Source organism: Perca fluviatilis, chromosome 14 (assembly GCF_010015445.1).
Source record: "Perca fluviatilis chromosome 14, GENO_Pfluv_1.0, whole genome shotgun sequence".
Taxonomy (NCBI): domain Eukaryota; kingdom Metazoa; phylum Chordata; class Actinopteri; order Perciformes; family Percidae; genus Perca; species Perca fluviatilis.
The window spans coordinates 21,096,713-21,102,402 of NC_053125.1; the positions used below are offsets into that span (position 1 = coordinate 21,096,713).

At 38.7% G+C, this 5,690-nt stretch overlaps 1 pseudogene; it reads right to left on the reverse strand.

Annotated features, from left to right (window-relative positions):
- Positions 1-257: 257 nt before the first annotated feature.
- LOC120573681 lies at positions 258-5,220 on the reverse strand (annotated as a pseudogene).
- Positions 5,221-5,690: the final 470 nt, after the last annotated feature.

A 5,690-nucleotide genomic window follows, 5' to 3' on the forward strand; every position in this document is an offset into this window, starting at 1 on the left:
TAATAAGTAGTTGACAATAACATGCAAACTGAGGAAATAAAGGTTGAACAAGACAAAGACTTTGCAGTTGAAACAACTATTCATTTTGTGGTGCAACTTGGACAAATTGCAAAATCAATTAGAAATAAATCAAACATATAAATCAAAATATATACAAATTCTTAGGCAGAATTGAATTGATGTTAAACTTAAACACTTGCAATTAAACCGGAGAGAATAAAAAAAGCAATTTGCAAAATGACACAATCTCTCAATTGTTATCTTCAATACGTAACTTTTATTTTCAGTTTCACAATTTTAAGTTCTCCATTGCCCATTTAGGCTATGGAATGACCTTTGCAGTGCATTCAACAACATTTACACATTTTATTTACATTTATGTACAAGTGCGATATAATTTTGTAAAGATTATTTTGAATAATAAAATAAAAATCTTTACTCATGGATGTTGGCCTGTTGCAGGCCAGTGTTGGTCAAATATTATTGCAGTACAATAAATATAGGCCTAATATATATAATATATATATATTTTTTTTACATCAGTTAGCATCATCCTTTCTTATGACACATCATGCAGCTGACTCAAGGGTTATGTCCCGTCATTCCCTGACTCCTCCGTCAACAGGACAGATAATCAGCGGGGCGGTGTTCTTCCCATCTTCTTGAACACAGGGGTTAAAGTACGGGTAGAGGAGCTCAGTGAAGTCACACCCGCTGTAAGTGTAAATGTGGGTCTTTCCTTCAGCGTCGTAGAAGGACACCGACCCTTCCTCGTAGTCCAGGAACACACCCACTTTCTTGGGGGTTTCCTGGAGGTGGAGGGTGACGGAGGGACCGGCACAGGCGCTGAGACTGCTACCTTTCCTCCGGCAGATCGCCCAGTAACCGCTGTCGGCGCAGGCAGTGAGTGGCCCCCTTCCTGTTGATGGACTCCCTGGCCACGCCAAGATCCCAGTCTGTTTTATCCCCAACCTGAAACACAATGTCCAGAATAGAGTCAGACATGCAGGATTCCTTTATTTGTAGTTTAGTGCTGTGACTCTCTTTAGGTTGGCTGTGTTAGAATTTACTACATGTAGAACTTGCTGGAATTAAAGGTTGTAATATATCTAGTGTCTTGTGTGATTTATTAGAATTTTCCTGTACAATGTCATTTATTTCCAACAAAATCATTTTTTTTTTCATGTTATGGACTTTATTTCCAACACACACCCAGACTGAACTCGAAATACTTCTATTTGCCAACACAAACATACTGTACACACACCTGCCAAAAATATTTCTTTGTATTCACGTCAAACAGTGAGACAACTTTGATAAGGACAGAATGTTCCTTTTCTTGGTTGTCATCAAGATAATGCAGGTGTAGAACAGACAGCACCACTGTTCTCAAACTGTCATGGGTCAAAGCATCTCAGAATCACTGTTTTGCTATTTACCTACTTGCAGAGTTTCTGTTAGCTGATGTTAACATAAGATCATTTTTGCTAAAAACTGTGGCCTGGTGTCTTTCACAACAAGCAGGAGGAAAAAGTATGTGGTTTAATGCTACATAAGGATATAAGAAGGAACAAATAAAGAGCTTATTTGTAAAAACAGATACAATATCGTTTCGAATAATGTCATGTTGGTAATGTCTCTTCAACTGAAAAATACAGTAAAGAAGAGCTTGAAATACAAATAGAGTAAATGTGTGCGTGTTGAAACTGAAATTGCTTGACTCCTATTGATGTTAAAGGTGAAAAACTACCAATTTGTGGAAACACAACGATCAAAGGCAAGTACAGAGTCACATTTGGGTCAGAAATTCCCAATTCTGTTTTAGACAAAAAATGTAATTTCTTATGGGTTAGGGTTACTAACCCCTAACCCTAACCCTGTATCCTGCTGGTCTTATCGGAAATTGGTCGTTAACTGTGAAAGCCACTCCTGTACATCTGTGGTGGCAGGACACATTCAACTGGATTTGTTTAAATACACAGCTAGCTTAAAGTGTGTTTTCTTGTTTCTGATCTTCTCACCTCAACAACCCAGTAGCGTCTTCCAGATGCAAAGCTTTGTTTCCCCAAAACACAGACGCAGGAGTCAAATCGCTGAGGACTGTCTGAGAGTGGAGAATTGTTCTTCTTGCTGCTGACTCTCACCTGTTAATTAACATATTCATTGTTATCATCATCATCATCATCATCATCATCATCATCATCATCATCATCATCTTCATCTTCATTTTACTAAACATTAGCCTCATAAGTAGCAATTAATAACCTTGTCATTTTCACATTCAGAGCATTTTAGTTTTATCTTGAGCCCCTTTGAATTGGATTTTCAAAACCCAGCCCTTTCCAATTTTCATGTGACAACATGTCTCATAATTTCCTCCTCTATTACAGTAAAATGTCCCACAGCAGGGGATGTTTTTAATGCAAAAGCTCAACCAGCTTCTGAAAAATTCACTTTCTTTACAGACTCTAAATTTGAAAAATCCAATCTACTCTGAAGAACTACTAGTTTCCTAGAAAGACTGTGCTCTTTACACATTTAATTTAATGAACAAAAGTCAGACAATACCTTCTTTCTGTCTGGAGACAGGACCAGCCAGCCTGAAGCAGTCTCAGGATCCACAGTGACATTGACTGCAGAAACAAAGAAAAACAGTGAGTCAGGTAATAAAAAGGGGAACTAACCAAGGTTAAACTAGTTTATAGAAATAAGCAGTGGATGTGTGATTGTGAACATACCTGCATATTGATCCATCTTGTCTGCTTCTGCAAAAAGGTAGAAGTAAAAGGTGATTTTTAAGCACTGATTTTCACAACAATCTTTAGTCATTTTGAGATGTAGATAATCATTTTCTGCCAAAAGATGTACCGACCTTCTGCAGACAGTTTGTTGGCAATTTCCTGGCAGATGTCTCCAAGCTTGGAGACGGCTGTCATCACCACCCCCATGCAGTTATCTGAGTGGACTGCGACCTCAGACCACTCTCTAGTATGAGGGAGTCGCCTTAGAGATGGGAAACTCTAAAGATGGGGAAGGATGCAAAGGTTTGAGTACAGTTCTTAAAATGCTGATTCAGATCAGTATAAATGCAGTGGAGGTATCTAACCTGTAAGAGGTGAACAGGGTTCTGAGTGTGCTCCAGGTGCTGCAGCTCGCTGCTCCTCATCTGCAGATCATTGAGTTCCTCCTCCAGCTCCTGGAACAGCTCCTCAGCTCTCCTCTCAGCTTCTTGCTGCCTCTTCTCCAGCTCCTCGACCAGCCCGGCGCTGCTGTCTCGATGGCGTTATCAGCATGCTGCAGATCTGAGCGCTGCTCTCTATTTCCCTCTTGTGATTTCCTGGTAATAGAAACATTTAATGAATTAATTTAATTTACAGATAAAAAAGACATACTTGGCCAGTTAGCTTTTTGAAAAATGCATCCAAACAATAACTTACTCTGCTTACAGACACAGAATTTTGTATTTCCTTCACTTTTCTCAGTCTGGTGTGGATCATTGGTTGAATGGTGGATATCATCTCTCTCAAACGAATCTGCAAAAGGTAAAAAAAAAATATACAATTTTGAATAATGATGCCAAAAAAAAAACAGCTGAGGGAAAGTTTCAAAGTCTTAAAGGGGAAATATGTTGACGGAGTTATTTTTCCCACTTAACAAAATACAGAAACAGGTTTCCATATTCGTACAAAATAAGGAAAGTTGGCTCATTGAAGGCTAAGTTTAAAGGAAGTTAATGAAATAAACGTTTCCTCACCTTGACCCTCTTGTTCTCCTCCTCCATGGGGACGGTCTTGTGGTGTTTGTGTTCCCTCTCTGTGCATTGAACACAAACAGGCTTATGGTCCTTCTTGCAGAACATTGTCAGCGGCTTGTGGTGCTTTCTGCAGAGGTGACTGGTGGCGAAGGTGGCCGGATCAGTAAGTTGGTGTCTGTGCAGCGCTGGATCCCTCAGGTGTGGTGTGAGGTGAAGTTCACAATAAGACGCCTGGCACACGAGGCACGACTTGACAGATGGAGACTTGTCTCCATGGCAGATGTCACAGGGAATCTCTTCAGGCTCGAAAGGTGGGATTGGGGAAGTTTTCCTGCTTCCCACACTGTCAACATTCTCCTCCTGAGACCTTTTGATTCAAATTAAATTATGTTGAATCTCAATTCAAATATTTAGCTTTTTATGTTTTTCTAAGCATCTAAAAGAACCAGTTTGAAGAAACCAACCTTTTATATAATTCAATGATTTGTTCATATCCTTGGTTGATCCTGAGTTGTGGACGCTTTCTGAATGTCTCTTTGCACAGCGGACACTCAGCCTTGGTCTTAGTGTCCCAGAAGCCGTCGATGCAGTCCAGGCAGAAGGTGTGTCCACATGGGATGGTGGCAGGCTTGGTGTAGATGTCCAGACAGATGCAGCAATTGAACTGCTCCTTAAACGGCACATCAAGCGCCATGTTTGTTACTGAAGGAATAGAACACATTATATTACTTAAACGTTCATGTCGGACTGAAATGTTTGCACAGGAAGATTCTAAAAGAGCCTCACATTTTTCGGTCACTGAATAATTAGAAAAGATATTTTGAAAGTTTTCCAAGGAATGCACCAGACTCTAAAATTATTCATAATTGTGCATAATTATTCCTTGTAGCCTGCAAGACAGATGTTAGAAAAAACACTTCATGACAAAGGACTTTGCATATACAACAATTGCAAATACTTCCAAGTGTTTTCTATGTCATATATCCATAATAACCCTGTTATTTATATCTTTGGACATTTTTTATGCAAGTTTGTGTTGTAATGTGCTGCATTCATTGAAATCAATAGACTGTTCATGTAGAAATATTAAAATAGATACTGTTTTAGACCTAGGATATTATAGTTTGAACTGAACTGAAATAACCCCATGTTCATTATTTTCATTATTTTAAATAAATGATGTGTGTCATGCATGTTAATCTCAAGCCTCCATGAGACTACAAGATGCCATATTAATATATTTTTGAGTAAAAGAGTTGAAGAAAACACAATTCATACAATCAGATTGTCAGACCGTCTTGTCTATAGAAAACTTTACAAAACCTAGATGGTAAAAATGGTAATTAAAATCCCTGCAAAGGAGCAGCTGCGTTGTCCTAAATTGTACCTGTAGTTTGGGTTGTCATGTTGAGCTCCTGATCGTCCTCATGCAGAAGAGATGCAGAACGTTCAGGATGTGGTGTTTAAAAACTCAGTCACTCTCAATAATCTCCTCCCCCACATCACTCAAACATTCTGGTATTTCTGGTTCCTCTGTGTCATTCAGTACTTAGTACATATTGTTTTAACTTTTTGTCCTGAGGACATGTTGTCCTTACACGGGAATTGAATGTTTGGCTCTCAGCGACAGACCACAACAATTTTATCCACCTAAAACAATATGTCCATGAATGTGTGTCATAAAGCAGCAGCCAAAACGTAATGAAGTATGCCCAGGTTAATGAACGTGAGTGTGTGAAACAAAATGTGACCTAGATTATCACTAGATCGTCTTCACCAAAATTCACACTATTCTATTCAATACAGGAGAAATCTGAATAAATATACTTATCAAATGCCTTCTCTTCTAGGCTTTTGAGACAAAGTTGGAAAACTTAAACATCATAATTAAACAACTACTCCAATTTTTTTATCATCTGTACACCTTAATTATTTA